Source organism: Schistocerca americana, chromosome 8 (genome assembly GCF_021461395.2).
Source record: "Schistocerca americana isolate TAMUIC-IGC-003095 chromosome 8, iqSchAmer2.1, whole genome shotgun sequence".
NCBI lineage: Eukaryota > Metazoa > Arthropoda > Insecta > Orthoptera > Acrididae > Schistocerca > Schistocerca americana.
The window spans coordinates 66291879-66314439 of NC_060126.1; positions in this window are offsets into that span (position 1 = coordinate 66291879).

Consider the following 22561-nt stretch of genomic DNA (forward strand, 5'->3'; position numbering starts at 1 on the left):
ACATTTGTCTATGTTAAGGGTCAGTTGCCACTCCCTGCACCAAGTGCCTATCCCCTGCAGATCTTCCTGCATTTCGCTACAATTTTCTAATGCTGCAACTTCTCTGTATACTACAGCATCATCCAGGAAAAGCCGCATGGAACTTCTGACACTATCTACTAAGTCATTCATATATATTGTGAAAAGCAATGGTCCCATAACACTCCCCTGTGGCATGCCAGACGTTACTTTAACGTCGGTAGACGTCATCCTTGGCTAGTGGTACAAACTGGAAGAATGTTGGAATTAAGGTGACTTTTGTTGGAGTGATTGGCGGCAAATAAATGCTTCCATTACAGGGCTCAGGAGAAGGGGAGAAGGTCTTTGACAAGTCCAGCATGGTTAAATTTGGGTGTGGGCTAAAGTGAGGCCTTTGGATAGGACTGAAACTTCTGTGGAGCTGAGGGTTTTGGTGGAAAAGTTAACAATAGTGTTATAGGAATGTTTTGGCTTTGAATTTGGTGGAGGATTGCTAGTTAGTTTTGGGGATGTGGCGAGTTGAAAAGTTCAGCTAGGCAGCGTTTAGCTGCTTTGAGGTTTGGACGAAGAGGGACAGTGTGGGTATGGTAGGGGTTGGATAGTGGTGCCCTGAGGTGGCAGTAGGATGTCAGCAGATTGGATAATTTATAGGGGTATTGTCTTGAATGCTACTCCAGGTGCTTGAGAGCAAGGGATTCCATTTCAGAGTTGTGATGTATGGAGTAGGGTTTGCAGAATAATAGTATCTTGCGGAGGGAGCAGAGGTGCTTCTGGGATACCTTTGCCACGGAGCTATGTTTTTGCAGTACCAGGTTTTTGAAGGCCAGGAATTGGCGCAAACTGAGAACGTATAGGTCATTGTGAAAGGTGGGGTGGAATCCAGAGAAAGGAATCTTTATAGTTAGGTCGTTTGGAAGGATTCCATGGTTCAGGCAGCATTTGAGAAACAGGATGTGGGACTGTGTTTTAGCCAGGGAAAGGGATACTTTTCTGAGCTGCTGCAGAAAGGTGGAGAAAGGATCCTTTGTAGTGCAAAGGAATTGGGAATGACATAGAAATGGGCAAAATAGGTGTTGATGGTTGTGAGAGGATCTGGATAAGCGAGAAGACGCATAAGGATGTGTAAAAAAATACGCAAAGACACGCAGAAACACGTACAGATACTCAAAAATAGGCACAGATATGTAAAATTACGCACAAATACGTAAAAATACGCAAAAATGCGTGAAACCACGCACAAATACTTTAGAAACATGCAGAAACGTGGGTGAAAAGGAAATACGAAGTATGGAAGTGTGTGTGTGTGGGTCCAACTTGTAATCCGAAAACTAGTGGAGGGGAATGATGCATTGGCCAACTCGGGAGTAGCAGTATGGGAGAGGAGGTGGCATATGAGCGTGCCTTCCCCGAATGCATACTGAGCCATCCGAAGAAATGAAAGCTCCAACACATGATGGGTCGCACTCTTGTGGGAGGGACAAGCTGTGCACTATCTTGACGTTGAGTTCCTCGGTGAGAGTCAGGTCTGTGCTGTCGGTGAGCAGTACAATCACACGATTATCTAACACCATAATCGACATGTTGTCGACATGGTCAGGTGGTATGTTGCAGCGCAAAACGAAGGATGGGGGGTCCATGTCTCTAGTACCTGAAATGTCTGCAAAACCTGTGAATGGGAATTATGATGACATGCCTGAGGAACCCGCTAACTGTGGTGGTGACTCGTTGGATGGAGAAAATCCAACCATAGGTTGAACGGACTCGTTACTGGGTTCGTCAAAAGAACGTGTGCTTCTGCAGTCCGACTGGGACGGCAGAGGGGTGTCAGAGTCTACGAAGGCAGGCTTGAGCCTGTATAGAAAACAGTTTTCAGGCGATCTTTTATCATAATGTCGAACGTTGTAACGCCCCTCCAGAGTACTTCAAAGGGGCTGAGGTAAGGGGGTTGTAAGGATTGTCTGACAGAGTCGTCCCTGAGCATGACATGTGAGAAAGTGCTGAATGCGGTCGGCACTTAAGTGTCAGATGGGGAATGGCTGACAGGTGAGTGTAGCCGGGTGTTTCTAAAGTGTGCACGCATCCTTCAGATAAAGTCTGGGAAGGAGGGGGAATCCCCGGGATCTTGGGGGAGAATTAGTTCTCCAGGTAAAATGGGGTTTTCAGCGAAAACGAATTCGGAAATCGTCCCATGTAAATCTGGTTTAAATGTAGAAAGTAGGCCCAGCAACACCCAAGGAAGTGCCTCGGACCAGAGACAGTTGTGGCACCTGAGTGCAGTTTTAAGGGTGCGGTGCCATCGTTCCAGCAACCCGTTGCTTTGCGGGTGGTAGGCTGTCATATGGATCTTTTTAATACTGCAAAGATTACAGAGAATTGTAAAAGGTGCAGATTCGAACTGTCGACCCTGGTCGGTTGTGATGGTGGATGGGCAGTGTAACACCCCAAGAAACCCGAAAACCCAAATAAGAATGTCATGATAATTTAAAGTAGGGAACAGTATTATCCTGACAGGTACGACAACTTTGACAATAATATAACACCTTAAAGGTTTGATGAATTCCAGTTTCAATTATTACTGAGTATGTCACGATATAAAGCTAGAAAGAAAGAAAGGAAGGTTATTTTTAATTAGCTATCAAATGTTTAGTAATAGCTGCAAATCAGCACGAAGAAAGTTAAGTCCAAAGTAATACGTCGGTCAGAGATAACATTTATTGTGAAAGAGAGGTGTAAACGCGGCGAAAAGGAAATTCAATGCGTCTGCAATGCTCGATCATGGAAAAGTTTGTCGCTTGCTAGCTTGCTTGCTATCTAGTCGAGAGAGAGCACCGTTTGTTATTGTACTACAAACGGAACGCTACGAGATTGTGATTTTTTTTTTTTCAAAAGTGTAATATTGTGTGATAGAGATGCGCGGACTTTGTTCTGAGTTATTCTGATTTGAGAACTTGAACTGAAGTGGGATTCTGATAGTGTACGACGAGGTAATGAACTTTAATTATTGAAGATATTATTTCTGGACTCAACCTTCATCAAAGTGAACAGGTACAACGAAGAATGGACATAGTATCGAAGACTGCAATACCTGATTAGCCTGGAGTAGGAAGCACTAATACGAACACACGAAGATAATACAAATACGACGATTGTAAAAGTTGTCGTAATTGTCACGATCACCGAATTGAAAAGAATCGTAATTGAGCTGATCCATCGGTGTGCGTGTGGTGTGATGATTATTAACTAATTGCTAAGAAGGAACAATAAAATTGTTCGTCAGTAATGGAAATTTCACGTGTTGGCTCCATCACTAATTGAACTGTGACAGATGATAATCAAAATTAATTAACTGTGAACATTTTAATTGAAAGAGTGACTTGATGAACATTGAGCATTGAAAGGAGTATTTTGTCAAAATAATATCACGACATACGAAAGCAAGATAGCATTATAGATTATCTATGGATTTGCATCGTGCCGTAGTGAACAATTCTGCCTAGCTACATAACAACAAGTACTGATACTGAACCACAAATGAAATTTTCCTCGCTTCAGTGGTGTGAAACGACGCTGGTGATGAATGATTCACTCAATACTGCAATAATTAACTATCCGGGCATAGCAAATCATCATAAAACCATGTTGTTGTTGTTGTGGTCTTCAGTCCTGAGACTGGTTTGATGCAGCTCTCCATGCTACTCTATCCTGTGCAAGCTTTTTCATCTCCCAGTACCTACTGCAACCTACATCCTTCTGAATCTGCTTTGTGTATTCATCTCTTGGTCTCCCTCTACGATTTTTACCCTCCATACTGCCCTCCAATACTAAATTGGTGATCCCTTGATGCCTCAGAACAAGTCCTACCAACCGATCCCTTCTTCTGGTCAAGTTGTGCCACAAACTTCTCTTCTCCACAATCCTATTCAATACTTCCTCATTAGTTATGTGATCTACCCATCTAATCTTCAGCATTCTTCTGTAGCACCACATTTCGAAAGCTTCTATTCTCTTCTTGTCCAAACTATTTATCGTCCATGTTTCACTTCCATACGTGGCTACACTCCATACGAATACTTTCAGAAATGACTTCCTGACACTTAAATCAATACTGGATGTTAACAAATTTCTCTTCTTCAGAAACGCTTTCCTTGCCATTGCCAGCCTACATTTTATATCCTCTCTACTTCGACCATCATCAGTTATTTTGCTCCCCAAATAGCAAAACTCCTTTACTACTTTAAGTGCCTCATTTCCTAATCTAATTCCCTCAGCATCACGCGACTTACTTAGACTACATTCCATTATCCTTGTTTTGCTTTTGTTGATGTTCATCTTATATCCTCCTTTCAAGACACTGTCCATTCCATTCAACTGCTCTTCCAAGTCCTTTGCTGTCTCTGACAGAATTACAATGTCATCAGCGAACCTCAAAGTTTTTATTTCTTCTCCATGAATTTTAATACCTATTCCGAATTTTTCTTTTGTTTCCTTTACTGCTTGCTCAATATACAGATTGAACAACATCGGGGAGAGGCTACAACCCTGTCTTACTCCCTTCCCAACCACTGCTTCCCTTTCATGTCCCTCGACTCTTATAACTGCCATCTGGTTTCTGTACAAATTGTAAATAGCCTTTCGCTCCCTGTATTTTACCCCTGCCACCTTTAGAATTTGAAAGAGAGTATATCAGAAGTTAGCATCGCTGAGAAAACTGTGCGGACTCGCAAACGGACTTTCATACATTACGCGAGGAACAATTTTCTTAAGAGATTTCCAGGTGCTGTTCCACGTTATCTGACGGGGACAACCATCACTGCCCGTCGCGTCTCCATTCCACCGAGCGAGCTGTAGCAGTAGCGGCTCAACATCAACAGCGACAACAAAAAGGAGAGAGGGGACGTCACATCATCGTGGCGCCCACAGCGAGGGGCTCGGCGACGCCAGCTGCCATCTGATCTAGCAGGCGACGCAGAGCCTGACTACGCTAGCCGGCAAATTATCGAGCAGACGACGTAGTATTCGAGGACCACATTTATACAGCGTTTGTCCACAGAATAGGATTCAACGACGCTTCACACTGATCACGAGAACAGAGACAATGTGTGGAGCTGTCGCCTCTACAGCTGCAACGTGGGGGTCAACTCTTCACGGCTTCGAGAGTTCGACGGGGCGACGCAGTGCATCGGAGAGCTGTTCGAGACAACGACAGTAGCTGCCACCAGAGACGAGAACAATGCCCATGACAATCTCAAATAAACGAGAGACCGTAAGCACTCAACAGAATTAAGTGATCATTCAAGTATCGTAGACTTGAGTATTTCACCATAGTGCTAATATTGAAGGTTCATCGTGCTTGCATTACATAGAAGTAAAGTAATGGTTGAAATATTGTAATAATAATAGTAGACTGTAGCAAACAGGAGTTACCATCATGTCTAAAAGAAAGATAAGATTATGTAGTGAGACTGATGAAATCATTCCAGAATCGGGGGAGGAATTAAGTGATTTGTCTAAACAAGAGGGAACTAGTAGGACAATAGTCAATGTAGGAGGAGGAGCCTTTACAGAATCAGATAAAGTAATTACTCCTAGTGTATCGGGTGTTGGAATAGGAAGTGAAGTTATGGAGTTAGCAGATAATAATAATTCTGATACTAAGTAGGTAGTAGGTCACGAATATATGATGAGTGTCGTACACACCAGTTTCGGATGTATCAATGTACTCAGTGTCATATTAGCAAAATTAAATATACAGGGTGGTCCATTGATACTGACTGGGCCAAATATCTCACGAAATAAGCATCAAACGAAAAAACTATAAAGAATGAAACTCGTCTACCTTCAAGGGGGAAACCAGATCGCGCTATGGTTGTCCCGCTAGATGGCGCTGCCATAGGTCAAACGGATATCAACTGCGTTTTTTAAAATAGGAACCTCCATTCTTTATTACATATTAGTGTAGTACGTAAAGAAATATGAATGTTTTAGTTGGACCACTTTTTTCGCTTTGTGATAGATGGCGCTGTAATAGTCACAAACATATGCCTCATAATTTTAAACGAATAGTTGGTAACAGGTAGGTTTTCTAAATTAAAATACAGAACGTAGGTACGTTTGAACATTGTTCCAATGTGATACATATACCTTTGTGAACTTATCATTTCTGAGAACGCATGCTGTTACAGTGTGATTTCCTGTTTCCTACACCTCCTTCTTCAATAACAACAACCTCAGCTTCTATCTTCCACTCAATTGCGCTTATTCTATTCTCTAGCCGATTTTGGTTAAAAGAAATAAGTTTCTGAGTGTCCTTTAATTCCCTTACAACCTTACCGAGTCTTCCCTCAAGATTCTTAAATTTCATGTCGGTGTACATGCGAGCATTCTGTCTATGCTCACCTAACCTCTCAGACTGAGCGTTCGCCATGTGTGAGAATTTGTCCATGGTGTAGTGTCTACTGACGCACTCAGCTATTGTGTACGTTTATATATGGAGAAACTCCTGGAAGCTCCAGCTGTACCTACCGTCATTCAGTTTCCGACTTTTATCAATAACGAGAAACTCGTATTGTGAGTGGTTACAACAATCAGCACATATCTTTACAAAGTCCTTGTATGACATGTCGGTCCCTACATGAGCCTGGTAAATGTGTTTTAAATTGATATTGTCTTGTTTGAAGGCTACAATGAGGTTGGTGTTATCCCTCACCAACTGTTTTGGGATCCTGGAATATGTGTGACTCAGATAAAATACGTCAACACCCATATGACGACCAAAGCAGAAATATCTACGGATTTGATGCTGCTTTTCAACAGCCACATCGTCAAGTAATAAGACAGTGTTGGGCTTTACCTCTTCAGGTGGGGGGATGTCGTCACCTTCACTGAATGCTCTGCACGTTACACCATCTTCCCCATCTAATATTTTCTGCAGTATCTGGTACTTGGGTTGAAAGAGTGTTTTGGAGAAGACGAAAAGGTACTCGAAGCAGACTCCGTCGACGTGCGTTAACAGAGCCATGGGGACATTTGTCCTACCACAGTTGGAAGGACCTACAATTATCACTCGTATGCTGTCAGGAAGGAGTGCTCCATTCTTCTTCTTCTTATTGGTCTTCTGGTCTCGGTCATCAATACAGGACCAGTCACCTACAACAAAGTCCTTGCGGCGAGGGTGCTTCACCCAGCCTGCCATGATACCTACTGTGCTAGGTGCTGGCGTGCAATAGCCTTTTATATGATAAATAATATGTGTGTGTAGCCATTATAGCGCCGTCAGCTAACCAACTGAGCTACAACGGCTACACGATAGAATGAACTCCAAGTGGTATATTTAAAGGGAAGAGTGTCATATACATTAACGTACATAAACGTATACTAACATGCATTAATGTATGTGACATTTTTGTCTAGAGAAATAAAAAAGATAAACAGAAATTTAAGATCATCAATATATTAATTTATTCAAGATATACAATTATGATTGGCATGGAAAACAATAAATTCATTCTTTTTTAAATGGTGCAGCAGAAGTACAGTATTTCGAAAACAGCTGCTTCTTATATCCCTCAAATTCAGCACGTATATCTCGTAATGTTGTAGGCGCATTGCAATAGTCTGGTATTCCATCAGTAAATTTGAGTTCAACATTTTCAGTACCTATTCGAGGAATAGCACAAGACTTCGGCACTGCAGTTATACAGGTACTAAACCAACGACCTATATCTTCTAGGTGAATGCTACATGTGTGAAGCCAGTTAATGATATCACTGTATACAGCTTGAACATATGGGCGCCATCTATTTAGTCTCTCTATTGTACTAGTTACTGCCTTGTCTAGATTTAATGAGTTATCAATAGTCGAGTGCTGCATGAAAATACTATTGACCGTCAGCACTTTTAATTCTTAGTGTATCATCGTCATACATTGATAGAATACTCACAGTTAGGCTGCTGCAGTACATGTCCTGGCAGGAGTGTGATGGACTGTATTCGGTAGTCATATGCTTCTTGATGTCTGTTTTTACACGACAGAGTTCATCCCACTCGTAGTCAGAAAACTTAACTTTAATATTTTTGGGCATATTTTCGAGCACTAAGTTGACAGGCTAACGTCTTGTGAAACTTCAAGTCTTACATGAAGACGCTTTGAACCGCTAACTGTTAACACGTAGCATGAGGTGAACAGTAATCTTCTCAACCACAACATCCACACCAGCGCAGTTAACTGACTGTTCTTGCACTGATGGTTGTACCTCTCTTGTGCGATGATCAATGGACTCATCTGAGTGGCGAAAAAAGAATTGTCGCCATCTTGGATAACGGTACTGTCGTCATCAGCTGACGTCAAGACAGCATCGTATGTGTACCAAGAAACGTGGTGGCTACACTGGGTGAAGCCATCTTGAATAACGGTACTTGCGTCATGATCTGACGTCACAGGGCGACCTCTGATGGCACGGATATGAACTAAGTCAGTTGCAGTGGCGAACACACATGCTTGAAACTGGTTAAATAACAAAGACAAGCCCATTTTTCCCGCCATTTTCCTAGGTGTGATGCATTATCATGTTGCAATTTGAACTTACCGCCATTTCCTGGGGGGGGGGGGGGGGGGGTTAGGTTACTGGAGGTAGCCCAATTGACCTTCTTCCCGCCAAATTCAAACTTCCCGCCAAAATCCGCCATCTTGTATGACATCATGGTGGCAGTCTCTGGTGGCGACGATATCAACTAAGCCAGTTGGGCTCTAGAGCTCGTGGCGAACACGCATGCTTGGAACTGGTTAAATAATAAAGACATGTCCCTTTTCCCCACCATTTTTCTTGGTGTGACGCATTATCCTATTGGAATTTGAAATTCGCACCATTTTTCTGAGCGAGGGGTGGGGGGGTGGGGGGGCGTGACACATTACCTCAAAAATTGAAATTTCCCTCCAAAATCCGCCATCGGATGACGTCACAACCGCTATCTTGGATGACGTCATTGCCGCCATCTTTGATAACGGTACTTTGTGCTAGAAACCCTGTTGTCCGAATACTGGTGTGTATGTTTTTACAGTCTTCTGGGCTTCGTGGCAGCGTGTTCTTTCTTGTTTTCGTCTTTGTTTAGTGTAATTTCTCACCCTCTCTTGGACACATATACCACAAATAATTCCTTTCATACAAAATTAAATCTTTTGACATCGCTGGTCTTACTGGCCTTACTACAACGCCAGGAAGTATAGTAAGAAATGCAAGAGTACTGTTGTTCCTGCCTGTTACTTGAGCACAATTCGAGTGACTAAATTTTACTCTGTCTTGAATCAGCCAAGGAGTCGTTTATATTTTTCCATGTGATTTACAACAGTAGCACATAGTTATTGAAATATTTTGAAAATTTAAATAATTTACTTTTTGGAAAAAATTAAATCAAAATTTTAATTTGTATTTTGAAATAACTTCTTAATTACAATCTATGTTTTATATCACTGGAAAAAGCATAAAAAATGACGCAAAATGGCAACTTTCTGAGATCTATAGCTCAATTAGGACAGCTCCTAGAGCGATTTGGCTCATTTTTGAAAATTTTATGTAGCCATATTTCAGAAACGCTGTGAGGTAAAAAATTGAAATCTTATATTTTTCTCAGTCTCAGCATCTGCTATGAGTATACCAAATTTTAGCAAAATCGAAAGTGGTGTAGTAATTTGGGTTTGCTGATTTGAGATGGAATGACCCTATGTTTTTTCCTTCTTCTTTCTGTTTCTTGTCATAATGGCTGTACCGTGGTTGGAATTGTGTTACGTAATACGCTGGCAACACTCATCTAAATACTAGGCAATGTCTAGCATTAACAACAATGCATATTTCACCACAAATTGTAACTAACCAAGCCTCAATCCACGATGTTTTTTTATCATTATCTTTTTAGAATATCTACCCAAACCACAGCACAAATTCTTAATTTTCCGTATGAGTTAGGAAAAAATTCCAAGGTTCTAATACTTCCACAATACAAAATCACAGCTAGACCTATATACACAAAGTATTAAGTTCCAAGGGGAATCTTGGCTTTGTTTTTCACTGGTGCACAGTGTTTACCGTGCCACAAATTTAATATCCTCAGATTTAATGAATTCCAGATTACAATATTAACAAACACGAAATAGTAAATGTCATAGGCTAAAGGAAGGCAACACACAAAGTTTCACGGTTTGCCTAATGCCCACAAATTGTCGCTTTTGCCGCTCTCAACCCGTTTCGTGGCGAAATTTTCTTTTCTTCTTCCAATCATTTACTGATGCACAAATGTTTTATAAACGTCAGAAGTTGATTTCCAGTCGATTCGCAACGAATGTTTTCATTGGTTGGTGGTAACCTCGTTTTAATTGGTTGGCTGCACTGTCGAGCGTTGTCTTTGGAATGGAATGTATTTTAAGCCGAGGAAACTGGCGCACGAGCACAGCCGAGCTGACGTCAACGAGTGCGCTGGTTACGTTGCCTGTACGGCCCCTCTTCCTATAGGCGGAAGCTTACTGTGTCGAGGGCTGCTCGGCCACAGATGTGTCGAGAGGCACCATGACCAGTTAGTTCTGACTAGATGGTCGAGTTGAATAGAGGTGTGCAGTTACGCTGGTCGTAATTTGGGGCCCAACCGCCATTTCAGAGTCAATGGACATGGTCTGTGCACAGTTTGCCGCCGTGCACCGATTCACTTACGAGGTTGCTGGCAGTTAAATTCATCTCCGAGTTCACATTCCGTAGCGTTCGTGAGGAACTGTCGCTGTTTAAGATGATAATGGAGCAGTTGTTGGTGCCCTGCGTGGGCTTCCTTTCATACCGGAGACAAAGTTGTCCATGTTTTCTGTGCTCACGTTCTCTCAGAGTTCAAAGGCTGGACCGTTTCAATTCAGAGCTGTTCATGCGGTTGAATGTTCTGCTCAAGAAGCAGTGCCACCTGCCTTTCTCCAATTAACACTTACAGTCGTGTACTAGTCTACCTCAGAAATTTATTGTTTGTTATTGGAGGAAGACTACACTAGGTTGTGCCAGAACATACACATCCTCTCTTGCCTGTAGCTTCCCTCTGTTGTCCTATTGGTTATGTTGAATAACCATCAACAGAACCCCTGATGGGAGAGAATTAGTTCGGTGCCCGTCACAGTCGGTATAGGAGCCGACAGCCAGGTGATGACAAACGTCGCCGATTGCAGGGAAACAGAGAAATCGTCTGCACAAGTAGTTATTTTACTGCATCTCTGGAAATTAACCTTCGCTATTATTCACGCCGTCGTCTGCAGCAGTCAACCATGGTTATCAGTAGCGCCAGACAGTGGCTTACTGGGTAACCGATCGCAGACAGAAAGGACTTCGGTTCATTTGTCAGACCACTCACAATTTATTATTTCATTTATCGCTTCTTTTCCGCTTCGGCAATGATTTGTTGACGAGAAAAATACGAAGTTGCATAAGATTAGGAGTCCACAGTGAATCACTTGTCACGACGAAAGAATTCAGTACCAAGCCAAGTAACCTCTTTACGTATTCTAAGCCACCTGCAGATTCATTAACGCTTTGCCGTAGTTGGTAGCTATTAACGGTGGATTCTGACAAATCCAACGACTGCAATGATTCCAGAATGATTCTCGGTCCGTCACACAGTTTTAATCTGCCAGGAAGTTTCATATCATCGCACACTCCGCTGCAGAGTGAAAATCTCATTCTGGAAACATCCCCCAGGCTGTGGCTAAGTCATGTCTCCGCAATATCCTTTCTTTCAGGAGTGCTATTTCTGCAAGGTTCGCAGGAGAGTTTCTGTAAAGTTTGGAAGGTAGGCAGCAGTAAGGCTGTGAGGACGGGACGTGAGTCGTGCTTGGGTAGCTCAGTGGTAGAGCACTTGCCCGCGAAAGGCAAAGGTGCCGAGTTCGAGTCTCGGTCCAGCACACAGTTTAATCTGCCAGGAAGTTTCAGACCACAGTGATGTCTACGGAGCAGTTTCAGATTTTCTGTAGAGCGATTAATGCAGTTCATTCCAGCACTTTTCCTCGAATATGGTTTGCACTGGAAAAGGCTGTTAATTTACGAGGAGGAAATATCTCTACTCCGACACACAGTAGAAAGAGTGATGAGAACTTGGTGGCTGCACGTTGGAATAGACAACTTCATTGTTTCTAGAAGTATTTCATATTTACTTCACGGATTAGTGGACTCGTTTGAACTTAACATCAAAAAGCTTAAAGCAAAACTGTAAAGCACACTGGCAACGAGAGATCACTCATGCTGCTCTGTGCACTTTCAGGTGACGATCTCACGTTCCGAACTTAACGGAACTTGTGCCTTTTCCGAGGAAAGTTGAGTTGCCGTCGACAGCAGTCGAATCAGCGCGAGATGTCGAGGTCCCGAGCTGGCCGATTTTCCCGTAGGGACGTCACGAAGTGGCTGCCTTCAGTTGTTGCAGAAGTCTTCAGCTGTTCACGGCATTTAACCGAACACGGGCGGAAGTGAAGCCACATCTATAAGCGGACACTGCGCAATGTCGGCAATCACAAAAGGAAATGTTTTCAGTAAACCGGATGATGGCATGTACATTCCAGTGAATAATACAGTACATGAGTAAGAAAAAATATATTTCGTCGAGGATCTGGAGAGAAAGGCGATTTGTTGCCTGATCCAATTTCAATTATTCACATTACCGCCACAGGTGAATCTGTGGGTGAGTGTATCCACCAGATTGCCTTTTCCACCAAGGTGTGTCTGGTTTAAACCGATCCCATATAGTCTCTCGTTGGCACTGATGACATTGTTAACTGTTTTGTACCATGCGGAAATAGCGTCTGTAGATAGCCCGGCATAGTTGATGTTCCGCCATACAGCTTTCCAGTCACAATTAGGGAATTTCTTTTCAATTTTGTTTCTGCCCTCATTTAACTTCCTTTCAAGTATGATGACGCGCGCTGTGATACATGTGTTGCTTCTGATTTCGTCACTAAGATAACTTGCTCCGAGGAAAAAGTCCCTCACATACTGCAGACGGGCATTAATCCTTCGCACATCAATCGGTGTTTGCAGGCTATGGGGTGTCACAGCCTCAAAGAGCTTTGCAGTTATACATTGTGGGAAGTTCTCTGAGTATATGGAAAGTCCGTTTGAGGAACAGAGCAGACGTTTTATTTCGAATATCCACCAAACCGAGGCCCCCGTTTCTGACATCCAGTACAACGGTAGTCGCACCAACCCTGAATATGTCTCCTCTCCATAAATAATTGGTAACAGTGGACATGATCCCTTTCGCTACTAGTTTGAGGATTGGAAATACCTGCGCAGTGAAATACGCTTTAGACAAAATGAAGGAGTTGATGAATCTGACTTTTTGCACCTGGTCCATAGTTCGATGGATGTTCTCCATTACAGCACCATGAACTTTCCTCCTAGTTTCCGTCCAGTTAAAAGCAGCCATCCTCATCGGCCATGACATTAAGGTTATTCCCAAAGTTTTACGTTTGATGTCTTGTTTTGCCCATGCCAGACGGAGGTGATCTAGGCCCCGCAGATTCAATATTTTAATTTTGTTTTCATTTGTTGTCGCTCCCGATGCTAGACAGTACTTTTGTATTTCTCTTTCCAGTGTAACTGTCTCCTCCTTATTCCTTATTACAACACCCACGTCATCAGCATAAGCTCGTATGACAGTTTTCTCATCACTCAATGTCATGCCTGTTAATCTTGCGAGGACAGTACGGAGAAAGGGCTTTAAAGATACGGAAAATAAAAACATAGATAAGGGACTGCCCTGTGGAACCCCTCGCCTTATCTGTATTGGTTTAGATGTTTGGCCATTGATTGCTATTTTCGCATTTATACCTGTTGCAATATTTCTTAGCATGTTGACAATCTGAGGGTGGAAAGCCATTCTTGTCAGCATCGCAAAGAGGTATCTATGACTAATGCTGTAAAAAGCTTTGTTGAAATCTATAAAGATTAAAGCACATTTTATACTTGTCACTGAGGTAATTGCAATGACGTCTCTGTATGCAGAGAACAACACTGATGTTGACTCAATATTTTATTGGAAAAGGCTGAGAGTCTTTTGTTGATAATACGCGAAATTATTTTTTAACCAGAATTTAATATCGAAAGAGGCCGAAAATTGTTTAAGTTGGTTTTGCCTTTACTCTTGGGAATCAGTACTATTTTACTTTCCTTAAACTCTGCAGGGACCGCTTTTCCGTTCAGGACCTCATTCGGCATGGAAGTGATCTTGTCCCCAATTGTAGACCAGTAGCGGGCATAAAACTCCACAGGGAGGCCATCAAGTCCCGGAGATTTTTTGAGAGGTGTGTTACGCACTGCCTCATGCACTTCATCTTTAGTAATAGGTGACAGGATGTCAGCGTTTTCTGTTCCCGACAATTGTGGACCTAAAATAGTGAGAAAGTCCTCAAGAGCTGCATCGTCCACTGTGGTAGGGGCATATAAGTTGTCATAGTACCTGTGGACATCGTGCAGTATTTTTTTCTGGCATGTGAGCCTTGTACCAGTATGCGTCTGGACTTCATCAATAAAAGTTTGACGTCTGTTTTCAGCATGCCGTACCAAGTGATATAGAGAAGCTGTTTCATCTGCTACTACTGATGTGGCTTTCGATTTAATTTTTAGTCCCTCCATCTGTTGCCGTTTAATGCTTAATAACTTGGCTTTTTTTTTTTATATCATTTAGACGAATTACGTCATCATGTGCCTGTTGATATAAGTCTCTTAAAACTTTATAATAAAACTCCATTGTATTCCTCAACTCCCTGTGCCTCGCTACACTATACTGCATGACAACTTTCCGTAGCCTTAGTTTAGCCCTACTAGTCCACCAGTCAATGACTGTTGGGTGTTTGTCTGCTGTGCAGAGGCACATAGTCCACGCTACTCATATTTCCTGTTCCAGTTCTTCGTCAGTTAAAACAGAGATACTCAATTTCCATTGGCCTCTGAATCGACGGGTTGGCTGCACACTTAAATAAAAGAAAGTTAAAAGTGTACTGTGATCGCTAAAATACACGCGAACAGTTTCAACGTTTAATAAAAAAGTTTTGCAAATTTGATGACACGTAAATTCTATTTAGTCTGCTGCGGGAGTGACTGGTTATATACGTGAACTCGACTGACGTCGGGTGCTGAAGTTCCCACACATCCTTAAGTTGTAGATCACTTACTAACTTTTTAACTGTGGCGAGTAGTTGAAATTGGGTTGTTGATCTTTCTGGTTTAAAACACAGTTAAAATCTCCACCTAGTATAAGAGAACACGGATTGTTCCTCAATAAATAAATTAGTTCATCTTGAAAAACTTCGCACGATCCAATTTATGAGAATTTCCTGATGGGGCGTAAAGGTTAAGCACCATAACATCGAAAAATTTTATGCCTACGGCTCTTCCTGATTCTAGTTCGATTTCAGTCACCGGAATGCCTTCCCTTATAAGAATGGATGTACCGATATTGTCTTCCGTAGAAACATTAACAATTTCAAAAAATCCTGGGATCCGAAATTCCGTTATGGCAACTTCTTGTAGCAACGCGATATCTGTCCCAGGCTGCTACAAGAATTCTTTTAGTGCTGCCAATTTCAAGGGTGACTGTATTTTATTAATGTTAATAGTAGTAATGCTATAAGCTTGCATCACAGACATACCAGAAGAAGCTATTTGGGATGAGGATCGGTATGATTATAGCAGCAATGTGCTTCTCTACAATTCAAGATCTTTACAAGCTGTGTGCCCATTACATGTACTAAACTCCCTAAAAAAATTTTTACTGCTTTTAAACAAAGTGCTTGAAAAGAAAATTATCCGGAAACCCTGACAATGCATTGCTATAAATCACTGTGGCCTTTCTCTTTCTCCTCGTCAGTGTTGGCTCTGATGACTTCATATTTAATATTCTTTCTCTTGATGTCTTTCTTCTCTGGTGTGGCTTTCGCTTGATGACGCGTGACAGCAAGACCTGGTTTCGGTCTCAGCCTCCGACGGTGGCCGTCTGGCGCAACGCCGGTGGCTTGCGAGTCGTCAATATTTGGCTCCGGCGTGTTGTCTGTTGTGTTGTCTTGCTGGCGAGGCGGTGATGTTTGTTTATTTCCTCCTTCGGCGCGGTGTTGCACTTCGGAGTCAGCAGGTTGTTTACTTGGTACTTCCTCGTACTGTTCGCAGTGTATGGGCTGTGCACTTGATTCGGTTATTGCAGCTGTGACCTCAGGCTCAGGGTCACATTCCTGTGAAAGGTCACTACCAGCTGCGTCACTATTTGTCACATCGACCTACATTTCATCTCCTTTTTCCTCTTCCAACAGATCTTCAGGACTTGGCTTCGGCTTCCTGGCAACGGGTGTTTCACAGGAAGAGTCCTCATCAACATTTTTTTCAGTGTCCTCTAGAGGACGCTTTTTAGTGGGAATCTCGCTGTCACGGGACGGAATTTCAGCAGTTAATGCAGGTTTTAAAGACGGAAATTCATTAAGTGCAACATTTTCAGAGGTACTAACGGGATCCAGGATTGCCGCCGGCTCTGTTGTATTACTGGCTGGCTCACAAATCGTTGAGTGTTAATTTCCGGCGTTGCGTAAGGTTATTTTTTAGCACAAAAACACGGCGAGGGCAGTCCTGGCGGAGGTGACCAGACTCGTTACATACATGACATGTAGGGGTTTGCCCTGAGTACATAACATGCGCCTTGTGCCCGTCAACAAAGATGTGGGAGGGAATGTTTGCCTTCACTTCCATCTCCACGGAGCGAATGCCGTTAAAGCACTGCAGCTTGAAATGCGAAGCCCATCTTTCATTGACTATTTGCCTGACAGCCCCATACTTTGAAGGACATCTTTAATTTTCGAGTTGTCTACTTCTATGGGAATGTTCAAAACCCTAACATTTACAGACTCGGAATTCCTGAGTTTTACAGTACTTTTAGTACCATCACGGTGTATAAATTCCGTTGCATAACCAAATTTTTCCAGAAAGCGGTCTACGCTCACGGGATCGTTAAACTTTACAAAAATGCAGTATTCACCAGAGTCTAGCTGCATGGTATGAACAGATTCAGAATGAAGGCCAATTACCTCGGTAATCCAGTCGTATATTTCAAGTGCAGAGGGCTGTACTCGACGGGTCTACTTGTCGAAGGTAAAAATCACGGTGTTTTTTCTCACGGAGTTTGCCATGGTTTTCTGCAGCGTAGAAATTTCGGACAACGGCACTACGTAGAAAGACGACACGAACCAAGACCAATAGCTCAATTTATAACACTTAATTCACGTGCAAAACGCCAATAAACAATCACGAAACACGAAAACACTGGCGTAAACACTGAACATTCATGGAGCAAACTTGAGGAGCGTGCAACCGCGGCGACAGCTAAAGCCAGACTGTGAATCCAGACCTTCAGCTGCTGACAGGCGTTGATAAATATCAGCGGGGATAGTTGAAAATGTGTGCCCCGACCGGGATTCGAACCCGGGATTTCCTGTTTACATGGCAGACGCTCTATCCGTCTGAGCCACCGACAACACAGAGGATAGTGCGACTGCAGGGACTTATCTCTGTCACGCTCCCCGTGAGACCCACACTTCCAACTTACTGTCCACACACTACATTTTCAGTGCCCCTGCCCACTACATTCATTACTCGCGGCAGTCAATCTTCCGATTCCTGTAAGAGTTCGTGGAATGTGAGTGCCTCCGCACTGAAGAAGTTCATTGGCCGGTAAGCCTTACCTATATGAAAATCGTATCTGTTCTTTCGGACACGTCCGGAAGAACAAATACCATCTTCGTATCATCTCTTTTGCTCTGACAGATAATTAAACGAAAATTGTTTTCATTGAATTTACGAGTACATTAATCTTGCTGTAAGAAACTTCCTCGTAGATTAAAACTGTGTGCCGGACAGAGACTTGAACTCGAGACCTTTGCCTTTCGCGGGCAAGTGCTCTACCAACTGATCTACCCAAGCACGACTCACTCCCCGTCCTCACAGCTTTACTTCTGCTAGTACCTCGTTTCCTACCTTCCAAACTTTACAGAAGCTCTCCTGCGAACTTTGCAGAACTAGCACTCCTGAAAGAATGCATATTGCAGAGACATGGCTTAGCCACAGCCTGAGGGATGTTTCCACAAAGAGATTTTCACTCTGCAGCAGAGTGTGCGCTGATATGAACTTCCTGGCACGTCCCGAGTTCGAGTCTCGGTCCGCCACACAGTTTTAATCTGCCAGGAAGCTTCATATCAACGCGCACTCCGCTTCAGAGTGAAAATCTCATTCTGGAATCTGTAAGCTTTCTATAAGAATTTATCTGTAAATGAAAATTCTGAATATTCTTGTTTCAGAAACTTTCTCTTCATGGACAATGCTTTAGATATCGTATTCAACTGCTGAGCAATGCTGGCAGTTGTTTGGCCCTCTGTTGCACATGTGAACAATGTCATGAAACAAAACTTTAATCGAAATTCTGAATTCCAAATGGTAAAAATAAATCTAATTACATCTTACAAGGAACTAATAGTGCACTCAGTGAAAACTTTCTAACTGTACCTCAGTTCTGATGCACGTTATGAAAGTTGCATTGGATGAAGTGCAAGGTTCGATTTGAAATATCCACAAAGTAAAATACTCAGTTTGATGGAAAATAACTGTTTAATATCACCTACAATGGTCACTGTAAATTACTATGCTTAATAAGCACAATATTTGAAAATTCTGACTGTGTACAATTTGCTCATGTGAATGTAAAGTGAGATATGAACTGAACTAAAAATAACTAACCTCATTCTGGGAGTGCTGTCTGTGACAAACGTACTGACGCTCTCGAAATCAAATTCAAATCCGCAAATACAGCAGCCAGAGAAAAATAATATGCTCCCTACAAAATTTGTTTTTGCTTGTCAGAAACAGTCTTTGGCTTCCTGTTGCGTAAGGTGCAATGTACACACGACAGAATATTCAAAACTTCACTCTAAGAAGAATGTAAGAGGAAGTTGACTCATTACCATCCACATTACAGACATTCAAATTAATTTCACTACTTGTGACATAATGGAAACAAAGAGATGAAGTGAACCCTAATCATGAATGTTATTAGTTGTCTGGTAGACAAAGAGTTCCTTCCATTAATAGTTTTGACAGTTCATTCTTGTGCATGCTTCGGTTACCCTGAAAAATTTCTCCAAAAATATTCTCCATCTATAGCATCAGTAACACATTTTTACAAACATGTTTTCATCTCCATACTAAAGTGTTTCAGATAATTTCTCCCAAATTCGCAAATATCAAATCTCTTTGTCTGTAAATTCAACTGTGTCTCAAATAAGAACGCCACAGCGCATGCGCAACTGACTGGCGAGCGACCGAACCACAAGTAAACTTAAACACAGAGTGAAGGATCTTACTCACCACTCTTGCAACGGGCCCATTCACCGTTGTCCCAGTTCAGTAAATGTGAATTATACACGATGGCAGAAAATATATGAAAACCTTAAATATTTGTTACGACGTTTGCAGGTAGTTGTGGAAAGAGACACTCATCTTCCCGTTTCTCTACGTCCAGTGCCAAAATGAAAATTATGGAGCACTACTTGTGTATAAGAGAAGCATGGTAAAATGTTTCAGCTTCGAGTGCTGATAAACTCGCGAGTAGAGAGTGATGTGTTTTCATGTGTGCAAGTGATCTCCGACCTTATAATATAGGCTCATTAGTTCAAGAATTCATAAACACGAGAGCGAAATACATAGCTTGCCGCCCAATAAGTTCTGCCTTCCCCAATGACTGTAGCATGCCACAACAAAGATTTGTCTGACCAGACCAGGAGTGAATGAAAGAGGCAATAGCCGGCCGAGGTGGCCGAGCGGTTCTAGGCGCTACAGTCTCGAACCGCGTGACCGGTACGGTCGCAGGTTCGAATCCTGCCTCGTGCATGGATGTGTGTGATGTCCTCAGGTTAGTTAGGTTTAAGTAGTTCTGAGTTCTAGGGGACTGATGACCTCAGACGTTAAGTCCCATAGTGCTCAGAGCCATTTGAATATCCAAAAAGCAATGTACAATGATGTGTGACCTCTGGACAGATAGCTATCGTAAGATTAACTACCAAACTGTTACATCCTCCTGCATGATGAGCCGATGGACACATGAAGAATCAAAAATAATATTCTGGTATCTACTAGGTTCCGCGATGTGCTGAAGACTGGCGAAAACACGGTATTATGACAGGTATGTACGATCAGGTGGCAGATCTGTATACTACTGTCCCAGAACCGGGACAAGTTACTTTCGTTGTGGATCAGGGTGCTAACGGTAAGAAAGCACTGGAATCACATAAGTGTCTCTCATGCGTGGTACACTATATCAGTACTGCACTGTGACACACTCTGAATGAAATATTTTTAACGAATGAAATTCCTGACGTATAAGAATCCATCCTAGAACGTAAATTTTTAGGTTTTATGATGAGGTCTGGCGTAGTCGCTAGATTAGAGGAAACATTGCACCAGGACGTCGAAAGTAGGTGGAACAGTGTGTATATAATGCTGGAGTCATTTCATATGCAAAAAGTCCAAATAGAGATCGTTGCGCGTGAATCCAACAAATACGAGGCGGTCGAGTCTTATCACACTGCGACTATGGAAAGGGTTGTGGAGTTTCTGCAGTTTTTAGGGAGGCCACAGACGATTTGTAAGGCGAAAAAGGGCCGGCCGGAGTGGCCGTGTGGTTCTAGGCGCTACAGTCTGGAGCCGAGCGACCGCTACGGTCGCAGGTTCGAATCCTGCCTCGGGCATGGATGTGTGTGGTGTCCTTAGGTTAGTTAGGTTTAATTAGTTCTAAGTTCTAGGCGACTGATGGCCTCAGAAATTGAGTCCCATAGTGCTCATTGTGGTGTCACCGCCAGACACCACACTTGCTAGGTGGTAGCTTAAATCGGCCGCGGTCCATTTAGTACATGTCCGACCCGCGTGTCGCCACTGTGTGATCGCAGACCGAGCGCCACCACAAGGCAGGTCTCGAGAGACGGGCTAGCACTCGCCCCAGTTGTACGACGACTTTGCTAGCGACTACACTGACGAAGCCTTCTCTCATTTGCCGAGAGACAGTTACAATAGCCTTCAGCTAAGTCCATGGCTACGACCTAGCAAGGCGCCATTAGCCTTACATAGTTTGATAGTTATCGTATGAAAAGATCTCATCAACAATGCCGTATTCACATGATGGAATAAAGTTAAGTATTCGAGGAGCTGCATACTTTTCTTATTAGAATTCACTACTTATCCTGTTCCAGAATTCACGCCCGTCTGCGTTAGATAGCGTGCATTTCGGCCTCCTATATCTACAAGGTGTTGGCACATTTGCCAACACATCACTCAGAGCCATTTGAACCATTTAAGGCGAAAAGATGCCAAAGCTACCTTTTATAGTGCCATGGATTTTCGAATTGTTACGTCATTGTCAAACTGGAATCGACGATGTGAATATGAGGAGGGGCCATCACCGTTTTTGAAAGAGAAGGTTCTAACTGAAAGTCGTGGCCATCACTACCAAGCAACGTTCCTACACCCGTCTTTCCAGGAGCTACCAGTACAACCTGAAGAGGAAAGACAAAAAAATTATCGAGATGTTCGGCAAACGAAGTGGTTGTGACAATAGTGAAGGAAGATTTAACTCCTTCTCCTACAAGAAAATTCGAAAACTGTTGAAAGTCTATCTCAAAATCAAGAGATGAAATAGAGAAATACACCCACGTTCAGACGAAAAGAAACGGAACACCTTGATCGAGATAGGACATTCGTATTTACAGAGCACGAACGTTAGTATCTACTCCAGAAATGATTAGCATTTCAGTCACTTCGGTTCAGCATGTGTCCTACTGCCTAGTAGGCATAGGGTCCGTCATGGGCCCCGACAACTTCTTCCATGAGTGGTGGCATCGACTCGTATACGGCACGAGAGGCGTCCTGTGGTATAGCTATCCATTCTGCATTCATCTGATTCCAAAGTTCATCTGTGGTGGTTGTCATTGGGTCAGAGCGCTCCGCCTGTCGTTTCACCATATCCCACTCACTTTCGATTGGTGTTAAGTCTGGGGATCTGGTGGCCAGGGCAAAAGGCTGACGTGATGTGACACCAAGAAGGCACATGTTTATGGAGCAACATGTGGTCGTGCATTGTCTTGCCGAATAATGGCGTCTGGTGTGTTGTGCAGAAAGCGTACGGCTACGGGTCGCAGGGTGCCGTTCACGTAGGCCACACCGGCCACGCGCCATCTGTGCTTTGTGGTTGTACCCAATTGCGCTGCACACCAAATTGCCTTGAGATGACGCTGTATGTCTTGTACGAATGCAGTCACTGTGATTCTGCTCCCCGCATCTGCGGCAAACCAGAATACGGCCATCATTTTCAGGCCGCGGTGGTCTAGCGGTTCTAGGCGCTAACTCCGGAACCGCGCGACTGCTACGGTCGCAAGTTCGAATCCTGCCTCGGGCATGGATGTGTGTGATGTCCTTAGGTTAGTTAGGTTTAAGTAGTTCTAAGATCTAGGGGA